Genomic DNA, 17,035 nt, shown 5'->3' on the forward strand with positions numbered 1-17,035 from the left:
ATTGGGCCAGGAGATGTTGTATTCTCCGGATCAAGTTCATTTTCATCTCTCCCTCAATCAATGCATCTATTGATCTCCTTGGCAATCTTAGGTGATTGGATCCCAATTCCTTGGCAATCTAATCTCTCTAAGCTTGAACAATTGCTCAATTCATTGATTTAATTGCTCATGGGAAGAGATGAAGTATGGTCACTGATTATACCACATGTATTTCCAAATCAAAGTGTTGGGAGGATTACATGTCACTATATCCGCCTAGACCCTAATTTGGTCCAACATGAGAAAGCATTTCTAGCATGATCTTCTCATCCCTTTTTCAAGGCTCAGAGGAGACCCAATTATGGAGAGTTTCTTTTTCAAGACAACTAACCGATTGAATTAAGATCGAAAGCTTTCTAGTAAATCAAAAGAGAAGAAAGAATAAGAAGAATGAAAACTATAATTGATCCATCAAATTACAACAGAGCTCCTTAACCCAATGAAAGGGGTTTAGTTGTTCATAGCTCTAGAAATGGAAAATGGCAGAAAGAATACATGCTTCAAAATGCAGAAAAGTAAATATACAGAGGGTAGTTCTCTAAAGTGCCCAGCTTCTCTATAGTTCAAAACTACTCCTGTATATACTACTCTTCTTGATCTTCTAGTGAGTTCTGCAAGTCTTGGGTGTGGGCCTTAGATCTTGAGTTGAAGCAGTTACAATCGTTAGTGGGCTCAGCTTACAGAAAGGTATGAGTTAGGCATAGGCGTTAATGATGTTAACGTTAAGTGAAATTGTGGGTTCGAGAACGTTAGTGGCAATCACCTTTTTCACTAACGTTTCAACCCCATATAGTCCACATTAACTTCAACATTAGTGGCACTAACGTGACTACTAACGTTGCCTTATGAACCTTCGCAAGCGTTATTGGGACTTACCTTTCCCAATAACTTTGCCTTATGCCCCTCTTTCCCTACGTTAGAGTTCACGTTAGTTTAACTAACGTGACTCTTAACGTGGGCATGCCTATCTTCGAGAGCGTTAGTGACACTTACCTTTGTCACTAACGCTCCAAACGCCCCTACTCTCCATGTTAGAGTTCACGTTAACTAGGTTAACATGGTCACTAACGTGGTAGTGAATGCCATCTCCAATGTTAGTGACAAAGGTGACTGTCACTAACGTTGACTCATCAATCTTAGCTCTACGTTAACTTTCACGTTAGTGGTCTTAACGTGACCACTAACATGGGCAATGATAGCTTGATCCAACGTTAGTGACAAAGGTGAGTGTCACTAACGTTGGCATTGTTCCTCCCTTCCACGTTAGAGTTCACGTTAACTAAGTTAATGTGACTCTTAACGTGGCTCATTGCCAATTCTTGGAGCGTTAGTGGTGTTCACGTTTACCACTAACGCTGGAGCTCTCTTTATCTCCATGTTAACTACCACGTTAACCTAGTTAACGTGGCAATTAACGTGGGTTTATGATGGCTTTACAGGCGTTATTGGTGATCACTTTTCTCATTAACGTTGCAAGCTCATTCCCATTTCACGTTAGTGGTCACGTTAACTAGATTAACGTGGCTACTAACGTGGTTCTTCCTTACTTCCTTTGTCCTGAAATCAAGCAAATAAAGTGCATCAAAGCTCTAGCCAAAGTCATGAGATTATGCATCATCAATTTGTTATTCAATTCTTGCAAAATCCTCATGAAATCATGTAAAATTCACAATAGTTGCTTGAATCAAGGTGTAAGTGTATTTTTATCCAAAACTTGCCTTATTCACTAAGAAAATGCATGAAACTCCCTTAAAACAGTAAAGAAAAGTTTAGTGAAACTGGCCTAGATGCCCTGGCATCACAACATCAAACTTAAAGCTTGCTTGTCCCTAAGCAAGTACTAAAACATAGGAAGGATGAATGAAAGAAACAAGATGATTAATATAAAAGTAAAATTCCTGGTTTATGGGATTTCATGCATAATAACTTAGGTTCATTCCTTTACTGGGTTTCAGGCCTTTATCATGCCCTTGATCACTCTCTTGATTGCATCCTTTGAGACTTCCTAGTTGTTAATCCTTCCTTCTTTTCCAAGGTTTATTGCATTCCTTTTTAGGCTAAGTGCTATGTAAGAGGGTGACTCTTTAAGATAAGCTTTCAGCCAACACTTCCGAACCAGTTGGTTCAAGGTGCTAGGTGTTAAGACACCCCTAAAGACTTACTCCCTTAAGTCTCTTTCCCCCATACATACACACTACAGGCACATGGTTTGTTTTCTTTCTTGAGATATTGGTGTCCAGCACCTCTTTGGGTTACTAAGTGTTCTGTAGCAAAGGTCACTCATCCTCGTTGAACTGGAATGTCAATTCTGGCAAGATTTTCTTGTTTTTGATCCGTTCATATTGAAGCTCATGGAAGGCGGTCTTGAATCTCCCGGCATCGGAAGGAGGCTGCTCCATAGGCTCCTTCCCTCTTCTCCTTTTAGAGCTAGATGAAGCCATGAGTGATGGTTGGTATGTTTGCAGCTCACAAGATGTGGCTAGGAGGGTGTGTATGGAACTTTTGGTGGGGGATGAAGTGTGTGTGCTCGAGAGAGGGAAGGGAGATGAATGAGAACAAGAAGTGTGTACGGAGAGGTTGTAGAATGGGGATCATTTATATAGAAGAATGATGGGTGTTTGAAAGGTGTGGATTGATAGTGTTGTTTTAATGACGGACGGTTGGGGTTTGGCCTTGGATGAGCACAAGGATCACCCCTTTTATGAGGGTCTTGGTTCAGTCTCCAAGGCTATCCAACTCCCAATGTTGCATGGCAACACTTCCAAAGATACTCCCCTTGAAGACAAGTGTGAGGTTTCCTTGGTATAGTGGCCGAATCTCCCTTCCTTGATTGTCTTATCAAGTACCATCAATACCCTTTTTAATTTCCTATACAAGACAAAAGGAATGCATATTGGTCAATTGAATTTTTGGTGGGAAGAATTAAAGTGTGAAATAGCTACTATTAAAATCTTTTTCTTTTGTTTTTGAAATAACTAAATACTTTTCATGAATACAAATCAATCGACCACTCATTCTCCCATGCATGCAACGTTGGTACACCAAACTTGTTTGTGATCATATGGCGCACAAGATTTGGAAATAATCTCACATCATGAAGTGTGTTCAAGCCCTCTTGGTGTGCCTTGAACACCAAACTTATCATGTACTATATGCTGCATGTAGGGGGTCTTATATTGTTTGTCGAAGTTGATTTAGAATTCATAAACTTTGCTTTATTACTATTATTAGAGATTAAAAAGAGAGGTATAGAACATGGGTTGCCTCCCATGAAGCGCTTCTTTAGCGTCATTAGCTTGACGTTTGGTCCTTGTCAGGGTGGTTGAAAGTGCTTCAAATCTTCCCCTCTTGCAGTGAATCTGTTTTCATTTGCTTTGTTAAGAAGTTCCACATGTTCTAAGGACAAAATTTTGTTGATGGTGTACACTGGTGGCAGCTGAGATGGAATAGTGGGGAGATGAGGTGGTATAGATAGAAAGTATGTAGAGACCACTTCATTCCCTGGAGAGAAATCTTCTGTAGGGATTTTCTTGTTTTTCCATCTCCTTGGGACCTTTTTTTGTGTCCCTTGATGTCACCTTGTTCCTTGTAGTTTCCTCTTTCAAGAGGGTTCTATTGCTTATCTCATATGACTCTGATGGGTTTAGTTCCTCTTGGATTACACTTGGTTATTGCTCCTTCTGATCACACTGGTTGTTACCAATTGGGGGTTTTCAGGTGTGGTACTTGTACTCCCTTGTTTGGCTCTTTCATAAGCTCTTTCTTGTGCTCTTTCTCTGACTCCTTGTTATCATAATATGCTTCTTGTGAGGGTTTGAAAACATTGAAGGTGAGCTGTTCATCATGTATTCTCAATACTAGCTCCCTTCGCTCCACATCTAGAAGTGCTCTGGCTGTGGCTAAGAATGGCCTTCCCAGAATGATGGGGTGAATGGGATTCTCTTCCATTTCTAGGATAACAAAGTCTATGGGGAGAAAGTAGTTTCCAACCTTCACTAACACATTTTCAACCACTCCTATTGCCTATTTTTGGGTTTTGTCAGCCAGTTTGATGATTACGTATGTGGGTGTTAGCTCATTGATTTGAAGCTTTTTCATGAGGGACAGAGGCATTAAGTTGATGCTTGCTCCCAGGTCACAGAGCCTTTTATCAAACATTGTCTCTCCTATAGCACAGGAAATGTGAAAACTCCCTGGATCCTTCTTCTTTGTAGGTGGCCCTGTTTGGATAATAGCACTGCACTCCCTGTTCATCTTTATTGTCTGTCCACCCTTCAATAAACTCTTTTTGGCCAGTAGCTCCTTTATATACTTGATGTAGGAGGGCATTTGCTGGAGGGCCTTAATGAATGGTATATTTACATCAAGAGATGCAAACATGTCGAGGAACCTTGAATATATTCTCCCTGCTACACCACCCTTAAGCATTTGGGGGAAGGGTGCATATGAGTTCAGGATCTCCCCTTTCTTTAGCTCTTCCCTGAGTGTGGATTGAGGTGCATGGTTTCTTTCTTCATGATTTTCCTTTGGACTGTCTTGGAAGTGTTCTGTTTGTGTGTCTACTTCCTCCACACTCCTATTATCACTTGTGGTGATCATCTTGCATTCTTCCCACCTGAGCTTCCTTGTTTCTCTTCTTGGATTCTTCTCTGTGTCACTGGGAAATCCATCAGTGGGTTTGGGAAACTGTTGAGATAGATACCCTACTTGGGATTCTAGTCTCTTGATGGTTTTTCCTTGGTTTTTGATATTAGCTCGCACTTCATCCTTAAATACCTTGTTGTCTTGGACTTCTTTGCATATGTCTTCAAGTAGAGTCTCAATTTTGGAAAGTCTATCCTCGGTTAGTGATGGTGGGTTGAGATTAGGTGGTTGAGAAGGGTGGTTAGGTGGGTGTTGATAGGATCTCTGTGAGGTATGTTGGTGGGTTGCATTGTTGTTGGGATTGTGGTTGTGGCGTCTCTGGTCTTGGTCTTGGTCTTGTTGATTTTCCCATCCAAAGTTAGGGTGATTTCTCCATCCAGAGTTGTAAGTTTTGGAGTACGGATCATTGATATGTCTAGGTGAGTGGTGCTCGAAATTGTGATCATCAATGGCGCCATCAACATGGTACGCTCATTGCAATCTCAACTCTTCATCACAACTCCGCACAACTAACCAGCAAGTGCACTGGGTCGTCCAAGTAATAAACCTTACGCGAGTAAGGGTCGATCCCACGGAGATTGTTGGTATGAAGCAAGCTATGGTCACCTTGTAAATCTTAGTTAGGCAGACTCAAATGGTTATGAATGATATATGAATAAAACATAAAGATAAAGCTAGAGATACTTATGTAATTCATTGGTAAGAACTTCAGATAAGCGAATGGAGATGCTTGGTCCCTTCCGTCTCTCTGCTTTCCTACTGTCTTCATCCAATCCTTCTTACTCCTTTCCATGGCAAGCTTATGCAAGGGTTTCACCGTTGTCAGTGGCTACCTCCCATCCTCTCAGTGGAAATGTTCAACGCACCCTGTCACGGCACGGCTATCCATCTGTCGGTTCTCGATCAGGCCGGAATAGAATCCAATGATTCTTTTGCGTCTGTCACTAACGCCCCGCCCTCAGGAGTTTGAAGCACGTCACAGTCATTCAATCATTGAATCCTACTCAGAATACCACAGACAAGGTTAGACCTTCCGGATTCTCTTGAATGCCGCCATCAGTTCTTGCCTATACCACGAAGACTCTGATCTCACGGAATGGCTGGCTCGTTTGTCAGGCGAGCGCTCGGTTGTCAGGCGATCAACCATGCATCGTGTTATCAGGAATCCAAGAGATAAACATTAGAGCCTCGTTTGCTTGTATAACAAGAGTGGTTGTCAGTCACTTTGTTCATGAGTGAGAATGATGATGAGCGTCACATAATCATCACATTCATCAAGTTCTTGAGTGCGAATGAATATCTTAGAACAAGAACAAGCGGGATTGAATAGAAGAACAATAGTAATTGCATTAATACTCGAGGTACAGCAGAGCTCCACACCTTAATCTATGGTGTGTAGAAACTCCACCGTTGAAAATACATAAGAACAAGGTCTAGGCATGGCCGTGAGGCCAGCCTCCCAAAGTGATCAAAAGATCTAAAGATCAAAAGATTCCAAAGATCAGAAGATGAAAATACAATAGTAAAAGGTCCTATATATAGAGAACTAGTAGCCTAAGGTGTACAGAGATGAGTAAATGACATAAAAATCCACTTCCGGGCCCACTTGGTGTGTGCTTGGGCTGAGCAATGAAGCATTTTCGTGTAGAGACTCTTCTTGGAGTTAAACGCCAGCTTTTATGCCAGTTTGGGCATTTAACTCCCATTTAGGTGCCAGTTCCGGCGTTTAACGCTGGGAAATCTGAAGGTGACTTTGAACGCCGGTTCGGGCCATCAAATCTTGGGCAAAGTATGGACTATCATATATTGCTGGAAAGCCCAGGATGTCTACTTTCCAACGCCGTTAAGAGCGCGCCAATTGGGCTTCTGTAGCTCCAGAAAATCCACTTCGAGTGCAGGGAGGTCAGAATCCAACAGCATCTGCAGTCCTTTTCAGTCTCTGGATCAGATTTTTGCTCAGGTCCCTCAATTTCAGCCAGAAAATACCTGAAATCACAGAAAAACACACAAACTCATAGTAAAGTCCAGAAAAGTGAATTTTAACTAAAAACTAATAAAAATATACTAAAAACTCAACTAAATATACTAAAAACAATGCCAAAAAGCGTATAAATTATCCGCTCATCACAACACCAAACTTAAATTGTTGCTTGTCCCCAAGCAACTGAAAATCAAATAAGATAAAAAGAAGAGAATATACTATAGACTCCAAATTATCAATGAAACTTAGCTCCAAATTAGATGAGCGGGACTAGTAGCTTTTTGCCTCCGAACAGTTTTGGCATCTCACTTTATCCTTTGAAATTCAGAATGATTGGCTTCTTTAGGAACTCAGAATCCATATAGTGTTATTGATTCTCCTAGTTAAGTATGATGATTCTTGAACACAGCTACTTATTGAGTCTTGGCCGTGGCCCAAAGCACTCTGTCTTCCAGTATTACCACCGGATACATACATGCCACAGACACATAATTGGGTGAACCTTTTCAGATTGTGACTCAGCTTTACTAGAGTCTCCAATTAGAGGTGTCCAGGGTTCTTAAGCACACTCTTTTTGCCTCGGATCACAACTTTATTTCTTTCTTTCTCTCTCTTTTTTTTCTTTTCTTTCTTTCTCTTTCTCTCTTTTTTTCGATCTTTTTTTTGTATTCACTGCTTTTTCTTGCTTCAAGAATCATTTTTATGATTTTTTAGATCCTCAGTAACATGTTTCCTTTTTCATCATTCTTTCAAGAGCCAACAATTTTAACATTCATGAACAACAAATTCAAAAGACATATGCACTGTTTAAGCATACATTCAGAAAACAAAAAGTATTGTCACCACATCAAACTAATTAAGCTAGTTTTAAAGATGAATTCGAAATCCTTTACTTCTTGTTCTTTTGTGATAAAAACAGTTTTCATTTAAGAAAGGTGATGGATTCATAGGATATTCATAACTTTAAGGCATAGACAGTAAGACACTAATGATCATAAGACACAAACATAGACAAACATAAGCATGAAAATTTCGAAAAACAGGAAAATAAAGAACAAGGAGATTAAAGAACGGGTCCACCTCAGTGATGGCGGCTTGTTCTTCCTCTTGAAGGTCTTATGGAGTGCTTGAGCTCCTCAATGTCTCTTCCTTGTCTTTGTTGCTCCTCTCTCATGATTCTTTGATCTTCTCTAATTTCATGGAGGAGGATGGAATGTTCTTGGTGCTCCACCCTTAGTTGTCCCATGTTGGAACTCAATTCTCCTAGGGAGGTGTTGATTTGCTCCCAATAGTCTTGTGGAGGAAAGTGCATCCCTTGAGGCATCTCAGGGATCTCATGATGAGTGGGGTCTCTTGTTTGCTCCATCCTTTTCTTCTTGAGGTCATGCCTTCTCAGTTGAACCGGCTTTCCTCTTGAATCTCTCTTCCATTGAGCCCCCTCTTCACAAATGTCTGTGAGGACTTGGTCCAACCTTTGATCAAAGTTGACTTTTCTTCATGGCCACAACTTCATAGAAGTGGTCTTGATGCACCCTTGAGATGAATCTCTCCATCTCCCATGACTCGGAGGTGAAAGCTTTTGCCTTTCCTTTCCTCTTTTTAGAGGTTTCTCCGGCCTTGGATGCCATAAATGGTTATGGAAAAACAAAAAGCAATGCTTTTACCACACCAAACTTAAAAGGTTTGCTCATCCTCGAGCAAAAGAAGAAAGAAGAGAGTAGAAGAAGAAGAAATGGAGGAGAGGGAGATGGCTTTGTGGTTCGGCCAAAAGGGGTGAGAAGTGGTGTTTAGGTTGTGTGAAAATGAAGGGGTGAAGAAGGGTTTATATAGGAGAGGGGGGCTCATGGTTCGGTCATGTATGGGTGGGTTTGGGAGGGAAAGTGGTTTGAATTTGAAGGGTGAATGGGTGAAGGAGAGAGAGAGAGGTGGGGTTGGTGGGGATCCTGTGGGGTCCACAGATCCTGAGGTGTCAAGGAAAAGTCATCCCTGCACCAAATAGCATGCAAAATTGCGTTTTTAGCCAATTCTGGCATTAAACGCCGGGCTGGTGCCCATTTCTGGCGTTTAACGCCAGGTTCTTGCCCTTTCCTGGCGTTTAACGCCAGTCTGGTGCCCCTTTCTGGCGTTAAACGCCCAGAATGGTGCCAGACTGGGCGTTAAACGCCCATCTGCTAGCCTTACTGGCGTTTAAACGCCAGTAGGTTCTTCCTCCAGGGTGTGCTGTTTTTCTTCCTGTTTTTCATTCTGTTTTTGCTTTTTCAATTGATTTTGTGACTTCTCATGATCATCAACCTACAAAAAACATAAAATAACAAAGGAAAATAGATAAAATATGACATTGGGTTGCCTCCCAACAAGCGCTTCTTTAATGTCAGTAGCTTGACAGATGGCTCTCATGGAGCCTTACAAATGCTCAGAGCAATGTTGGAACCTCCCAACACCAAACTTAGAGTTTGACTGTGGGGGCTCTGTTTGACTCTGTCTTGAGAGAAGCTCTTCATGCTTCCTCTCCATGGTGACAGAGGGATATCCTTGAGCCTTAAACACAAAGGATTCCTCATTCACTTGAATGATCAGTTCACCTCTATCAACATCAATCATAGCCTTTGCTGTGGCTAGGAAGGGTCTGCCAAGGATGATGGATTCATCCATGCACTTCTCAGTCTCTAGGACTATGAAATCAGCAGGGATGTAATGGTCTTCAATTTTCACCAGAACATCCTCTACAAGTCCATAAGCTTGTTTTCTTGAATTGTCTGCCATCTCTAGTGAGATTCTTGCAGCTTGCACCTCAAAGATCCATAGCTTCTCCATTACAGAAAGAGGCATGAGGTTTACACTTGACCCTAAGTCACACAGAGCCTTCTTGAAGGTCATGGTGCCTATGGTACAAGGTATTGAAAACTTCCCAGGGTTTTGTCTCTTTTGAGGTAATTTCTGCTTAGACAAGTCATCCAGTTCTTTGGTGAGCAAAGGAGGTTTGTTCTCCCAAGTCTCATTTCCAAATAACTTGTCATTTAGCTTCATGATTGCTCCAAGGTATTTAGCAACTTGCTCTTCAGTGACATACTCATTCTCTTCAGAGGAAGAATACTCATCAGAGCTCATGAATGGCAGAAGTAAATTCATTGGAATCTCTATGGTCTCATTTTGAGCCTCAGATTCCCATGGTTCCTCATTGGGGAACTCAGTAGAGGCTAGTGCACGCCCATTGAGGTCTTCCTCAGTGGCATTCACTTCCTCTCCTTCCTCTCCAAATTCGGCCATGTTGATGGCCTTGCACTCTCCTTTTGGATTTTCTTCTGTATTGCTTGGAAGAGTACTAGGAGGGAGTTCAGTAATTCTCTTGCTCAGCTGACCCACTTGTGCCTCCAAGTTCCTAATGGATGACCTTGTTTCAGTCATGAAACTTTGAGTAGTTTTGATTAGATCAGAGACCATGGTTGCTAAGTCAGAGGGGTTCTGCTTAGAACTCTCTGTCTGTTGCTGAAAAGATGATGGAAAAGGCTTACCATTGCTAAACCTGTTTCTTCCACCATTATTGTTGTTGAAACCTTGTTGAGGTCTCTGTTGATCCTTCCATGAGAAATTTGGATGATTTCTCCATGAAGAATTATAGGTGTTTCCATAGGGTTCTCCTAGGTAATTCACCTCTTCCATTGAAGGGTTCTCAGGATCATAAGCTTCTTCTTCAGATGAAGCATCCTTAGTACTGCTTGGTGCATTTTGCATTCCAGACATACTTTGAGAAATCAAATTGACTTGTTGAGTCAATATTTTGTTCTGAGCCAATATGGCATTCAGAGTATCAATCTCAAGAACTCCTTTCTTCTGATTTGTCCCATTGTTCACATGATTCCTTTCAGAAGTGTACATGAATTGGTTATTTGCAACCATTTCAATGAGCTCTTGAGCTTCTGCAGGCGTCTTCTTCAAATGAAGAGATCCTCCAGCAGAGCTATCCAAAGACATCTTGGATAGTTCAGAGAGACCATCATAGAAAATACCTATGATGCTCCATTCAGAAAGCATGTCTGAGGGACACTTTCTGATTAATTGTTTGTATCTTTCCCAAGCTTCATAGAGGGATTCTCCATCCTTCTGTCTGAAGGTTTGGACTTCCACTCTAAGCTTACTCAATTTTTGAGATGGAAAGAACTTTGCCAAGAAGGCATTGACTAGCTTTTCCCATGAGTCCAGGCTTTCTTTAGGTTGTGAGTCCAACCATGTCCTAGCTCTGTCTCTTACAGCAAAAGGAAATAGCATTAGTCTGTAGACCTCAGGGTCAGCCCCATTAGTCTTGACAGTGTCACAGATTTGCAAGAACTCAGCTAAGAACTGATGAGGATCTTCCAATGGAAGTCCATGGAACTTGCAATTCTGTTGCATTAGAGAAACTAATTGAGGCTTAAGCTCAAAGTTGTTTGCTCCAATGGCAGGGATAGAGATGCTTCTCCCATAGAAGTCGGGAGTAGGTGCAGTAAAGTCACCAAGTACCTTCCTTATATTGTTGGCATTGTTGTTATTTTCGGCTGCCATGGGTTCTTCTTCTTTGAAGAATTCGGTTAGGTCCTCTACAGAGAGTTGTGCCTTAGCTTCTCTTAGCTTTCGCTTCAAGGTCCTTTCAGGTTCAGGGTCAGCTTCAACAAGAATGCCTTTGTCTTTGTTCCTGCTCATATGAAAGAGAAAAGAACAAGAAAATGTGGAATCCTCTATGTCACAGTATAGAGATTCCTTAAGGTGTCAGAGGAACAGAATAATAGAAGAAAGAGGTAGAAGAATTCGAACTTAGTGAGATAGAGTTCGAATTGTGCATTGAGGAAGAGTGGTACTCCATAAATAGAAGGATGTGAAAAGAGAGGAAGAAATTTTCGAAAATTAAGTGAAAGATTTTGAAAAACTTTAATTGATTTTCGAAAACCAAGAGTGGGAAAGAAATCAAGTAATTTTTGAAAAAGATTTTGAAATTAGAAATCAAAAAGATATGATTAAAAACTGTTTTGAAAAAGATGTGATTAAAAAGATATGATAAAAAAAATTATGCTTTTAAAAAGATATGATTGAAAAGATATGATTTGAAAACAATTTTAAAAAGATTTGATTTTAAAATTAATGACTTGCCTAACAAGAAAATATATGATTCAAACATTAAACCTTTCTCAACAGAAAAGGCAACATACTTGAATTGTTCAATCAAATCATTGATTGTTAGCAAGTATCTTTGAAAAAGGAAAGAAATTGATTTTGAAAGCATTTGATTGAAAAGATTTTATTTGAAAAAGATTTGATTTTGAAAAACTTTGAAAACTTGAAAAAAATTGATTTGAAAACAAAATCCTCCCCCTTGTGCCATCCTGGCGTTAAACGCCCAGAATGGTGCACATTCTGGCGTTTAACGCCCAATGCACTACCTTTTTGGGCGTTAAACGCCCAACCAGGCACCCTGGCTGGCGTTTAAACGCCAGTCTGTCCTTCTTCACTGGGCGTTTTGAACGCCCAGCTTTTTCTGTGTAATTCCTTTGCTGCATGTTCTGAATCTTCAGTTTCCTGTACTATTGACTTGAAAAGACACAAATTAAAAATTTTTTGGATTTTTAATAATAAAGAAAAATAATAAAAAATGCAACTAAAATCAAATAAACAATGCATGCAAGACACCAAACTTAGAAGTTTGTATACTACTGACACTAACAAAATGAGAATGCATATGACAAACAACAGAAATACTCAAGTCAATAGAATTCAAAGATCAAAACAAGGAAATCATCAAGAACAACTTGAAGATTAATGAAGACACATGCAAAAATTCGAAAAATGCGAGAAGAACAGAAACATGCAATTGACACCAAACTTAAAATGAGACACTAGACTTAGACAAGAAATATTTTTTGTTTTTATGATTTTGTAATTTTTTTGGTTTTTTTTTCAAAAATTTAGGTAGAAAAGGAAATAAAGATATCAAAATTCTTAATGAGAATCCCAGGAATCATGCAATGTTAATCTAAAGCTTTAGTCTAAAGGAATTAGACATAGCTAGCCAAGCTTCAGCAGGACATTGCATTCAAGAGCTAAATTGATGAGGATCAATCAGCTTTGGTGATGATAAGAACATCACCTTGAAACACTAGAATTCATTCTTAAGAACTCTGAAAAAAAAAATACCTAATCTAAGCAACAAGATGAACCGTCAGTTGTCCATACTCGAAACAATCCCCGGCAACGGCGCCAAAAACTTGGTGCACGAAATTGTGATCATCAATGGCGCCATCAACATGGTACGCTCATTGCAATCTCAACTCTTCATCACAACTCCGCACAACTAACCAGCAAGTGCACTGGGTCGTCCAAGTAATAAACCTTACGCGAGTAAGGGTCGATCCCACGGAGATTGTTGGTATGAAGCAAGCTATGGTCACCTTGTAAATCTTAGTTAGGCAGACTCAAATGGTTATGAATGATATATGAATAAAACATAAAGATAAAGATAGAGATACTTATGTAATTCATTGGTAAGAACTTCAGATAAGCGAATGGAGATGCTTGGTCCCTTCCGTCTCTCTGCTTTCCTACTGTCTTCATCCAATCCTTCTTACTCCTTTCCATGGCAAGCTTATGCAAGGGTTTCACCGTTGTCAGTGGCTACCTCCCATCCTCTCAGTGGAAATGTTCAACGCACCCTGTCACGGCACGGCTATCCATCTGTCGGTTCTCGATCAGGCCGGAATAGAATCCAGTAATTCTTTTGCGTCTGTCACTAACGCCCCACCCTCAGGAGTTTGAAGCACGTCACAGTCATTTAATCATTGAATCCTACTCAGAATACCACAGACAAGGTTAGACCTTCCGGATTCTCTTGAATGCCGCCATCAGTTCTTGCCTATACCACGAAGACTCTGATCTCACGGAATGGCTGGCTCGTTTGTCAGGCGAGCGCTCGGTTGTCAGACGATCAACCATGCATCGTGTTATCAGGAATCCAAGAGATAAACATTAGAGCCTCGTTTTCTTGTAGAACAAGAGTGGTTGTCAGTCACTTTGTTCATGAGTGAGAATGATGATGAGCGTCACATAATCATCACATTCATCAAGTTCTTGAGTGCGAATGAATATCTTAGAACAAGAACAAGCGGGATTGAATAGAAGAACAATAGTAATTGCATTAATACTCGAGGTACAGCAGAGCTCCACACGTTAATCTATGGTGTGTAGAAACTCCACCGTTGAAAATACATAAGAACAAGGTCTAGGCATGGCCGTGAGGCCAGCCTCCCAAAGTGATCAAAAGATCTAAAGATCAAAAGATTCCAAAGATCAGAAGATGAAAATACAATAGTAAAAGGTCCTATATATAGAGAACTAGTAGCCTCAGGTGTACAGAGATGAGTAAATGACATAAAAATCCACTTCCGGGCCCACTTGGTGTGTGCTTGGGCTGAGCAATGAAGCATTTTCGTGTAGAGACTCTTCTTGGAGTTAAACGCCAGCTTTTATGCCAGTTTGGGCGTTTAACTCCCATTTAGGTGCCAGTTCCGGCGTTTAACGCTGGGAAATCTGAAGGTGACTTTGAACGCCGGTTCGGGCCATCAAATCTTGGGCAAAGTATGGACTATCATATATTGCTGGAAAGCCCAGGATGTCTACTTTCCAACGCCGTTGAGAGCGCGCCAATTGGGATTCTGTAGCTCCAGAAAATCCACTTCGAGTGCAGGGAGGTCAGAATCCAACAGCATCTGTAGTCCTTTTCAGTCTCTGGATCAGATTTTTGCTCAGGTCCCTCAATTTCAGCCAGAAAATACCTGAAATCACAGAAAAACACACAAACTCATAGTAAAGTCCAGAAAAGTGAATTTTAACTAAAAACTAATAAAAATATACTAAAAACTCAACTAAATATACTAAAAACATACTAAAAACAATGCCAAAAAGCGTATAAATTATCCGCTCATCAGTGAGTTTCCAACATAACTGACTTGTTCCCAGTCACCTTCTTCTCCTATATTCACTCCTTCTTGAGTCGGTGATGAAGTGATGACTACTGCAATTTGATTTTCCTCCACCTTTTTGGTAAGATCTGCTAGCTGTTTGGTGATCATCTTATTTTGAGCCAGCAATGCATCAATGTGATTCAGCTCTATTACTCCTCGAGTGTTGCTTCTTTCAGAAGCATAGAATTAGTCATTCTCAGTTACTGTTTCAATGACATCTATGGCTTCTTCAATGGTTTTCTTCTTGTTTAGAGAGCCCCCTAATGAATGGTCTACAACTTTCTTTGACTCATAAGAAAGACCTTCATAGAAAATGTGAAGTTGAACCCATTCATTGAACATGTCTGGTGGGCATCTTCTTGTTAAGTCCTTGAACCTCTCCCATGCCTCATAGAGAGTTTCACCATCTTGTTGCCTGAAAGTTTGCACCTCAGCTCTCAGCCTGTTAATTCTTTGAGGAGGATAGAATCTTGCCAAAAACTTGTTCACCACTTCTTCCCAATTTGTTAAGCTCTCCTTCGGAAAGGATTCAAGCTACTTAAATGCTTTGTCCCTGAGTGAGAAAGGGAACAAAAGAAGCCTATAGACATCCAGATGGACTCCATTAGACTTCACTGTGTCACATATTCTCAGGAAGGTGGTTAGATGTTGATTGGGATCTTCTTGGACACTTTCTCTAAATGAGCAGTTGTTCTGAACAAGGGTGATGAGCTGGGGTTTTAATTCAAAGTTATTGGCATGTATAGTGGGCTTTTGGATACTACTTCCACAATTTTCTTGGTTTGGATTGATGTAAGAGCCTAGAACTCTCCTCTCTTGCCCAGCATGATTTACAGGCCTTCTCTGGCATGGTTGTGAGCTTCTCTTTCATGGTTGTTTTCCAAGTCCTCTTCCATGTTTGTTTCAAAATACTCTTCCTCTTCCTCAGCACCAACAACTTTTTTCCCTCTTGCTTCCCTCCTTGCTCTATGGAAGGTCCTTTCAGGTTCTGAATCGAAGGAAGTTGAAGCTCCACTTCTTCTCCCTATCATACGACTAATAGAGCATACAACAAGAACTAAAATGAGGAGATTATTCTTGTTAGAGTGATTGTTAGTGTGAGTGGTGCAATTTATCAAACAGTTAGTGGGTTAGTCAGCAGAATTGTAAATAATAACAAAGAGAGAAAGAAAACAGAGAGGGTATAGGGGATGAGGAAGAAACTGAATAAACTGAAAGTAAATGGCTAGATAAAGTAAACAAACAAAATAAAAAAAATGCTCAATCTAGTGAACTTCCAACTTAATCATTGTTGATATAAAATCAATCCCCGGCAATGGCGTAATAAACTTGATGCACGAAAACTTGTCTCTCAACAAATTTCCCTTCAGTAAGTATACCGAATTGTTGTCAAGTAAAATCTCACAATAGAGTGAGGTCGAATCTCACAGGGATTGATTGGTCAAGCAACTTTAGTTGGAAGAGTATGCTAGTTGAGCTAAACAGAGTATAGTTTGAGAATTGCAAAAAATTAAATGGCGGAAAAGTAAATAGCAGAAAATAAAGTGCAGAATCTTAAATGGGAATTTGGGGAAGTGAGCATGGAAATAAATGGCAGAAAGTAAAGAGAATGGGTAAGATCAGAAATGGAAAATTCATTGGGCCAGGAGATGTTGTATTCTCCGGATCAAGTTCATTTTCATCTCTCCCTCAATCAATGCATCTATTGATCTCCTTGGCAATCTTAGGTGATTGGATCCCAATTCCTTGGCAATCTAATCTCTCTAAGCTTGAACAATTGCCCAATTCCTTGATTTAATTGCTCATGGGAAGAAATGAAGTATGGTCACTGATTATACCACATGTATTTCCAAATCAAAGTGTTGGAAGGATTACATGTCACTATATCCGCCCAGACCCCAATTTGGTCTAACATGAGAAAGCATTTCTAGCATGATCTTCTCATCCATTTTCAAGGCTCAGAGGAGACCCAATTATGGAGAGTTTCTTTTCCAAGACAACTAACCGATTGAATTAAGATCGAAAGCTTTCTAGTAAATGAAAAGAGAAGAAAGAAGAAGAAGAATAAAAACTATAATTGATCCATCAAATTACAACAGAGCTCCCTAACCCAATGAAAGGGGTTTAGTTGTTCATAGCTCTAGAAATGAAAAATGGCAGAAAAGAATACATGCTTCAAAATGCAGAAAAGTAAATATACAGTGGGTAGTTTTCTAAAGTGCCCAGCTTCTCTATAGTTCAAAATTACTCCTATATATACTACTCTTCTTGATCTTCTAGTGAGTTCTGCAAGTCTTGGGTGTGGGCCTTAGATCTTGAGTTGAAGCAGTTACAATCGTTAGTGGGCTCAGCTTACAGAAAGGTGTGAGTTAGGCATGGGCGTTAA

The 17,035-nt window shown here is 40.3% G+C and overlaps 2 non-coding genes across 2 annotated transcripts; both read left to right on the forward strand.

Moving 5' to 3' along the window:
- The first annotated feature begins 10,690 nt into the window (after positions 1-10,690).
- LOC130984434 (small nucleolar RNA R71) lies at positions 10,691-10,798 on the forward strand. The gene has a single exon (XR_009088372.1). It is a non-coding gene; the product is annotated as a small nucleolar RNA R71 (small nucleolar RNA).
- A 4,191-nt stretch (positions 10,799-14,989) lies between these two features.
- LOC130932267 (small nucleolar RNA R71) lies at positions 14,990-15,093 on the forward strand. The gene has a single exon (XR_009067424.1). It is a non-coding gene; the product is annotated as a small nucleolar RNA R71 (small nucleolar RNA).
- Positions 15,094-17,035: the final 1,942 nt, after the last annotated feature.

This window comes from Arachis stenosperma, chromosome 5 (assembly GCF_014773155.1).
Source record: "Arachis stenosperma cultivar V10309 chromosome 5, arast.V10309.gnm1.PFL2, whole genome shotgun sequence".
NCBI classification, from domain to species: Eukaryota; Viridiplantae; Streptophyta; class Magnoliopsida; order Fabales; family Fabaceae; genus Arachis; species Arachis stenosperma.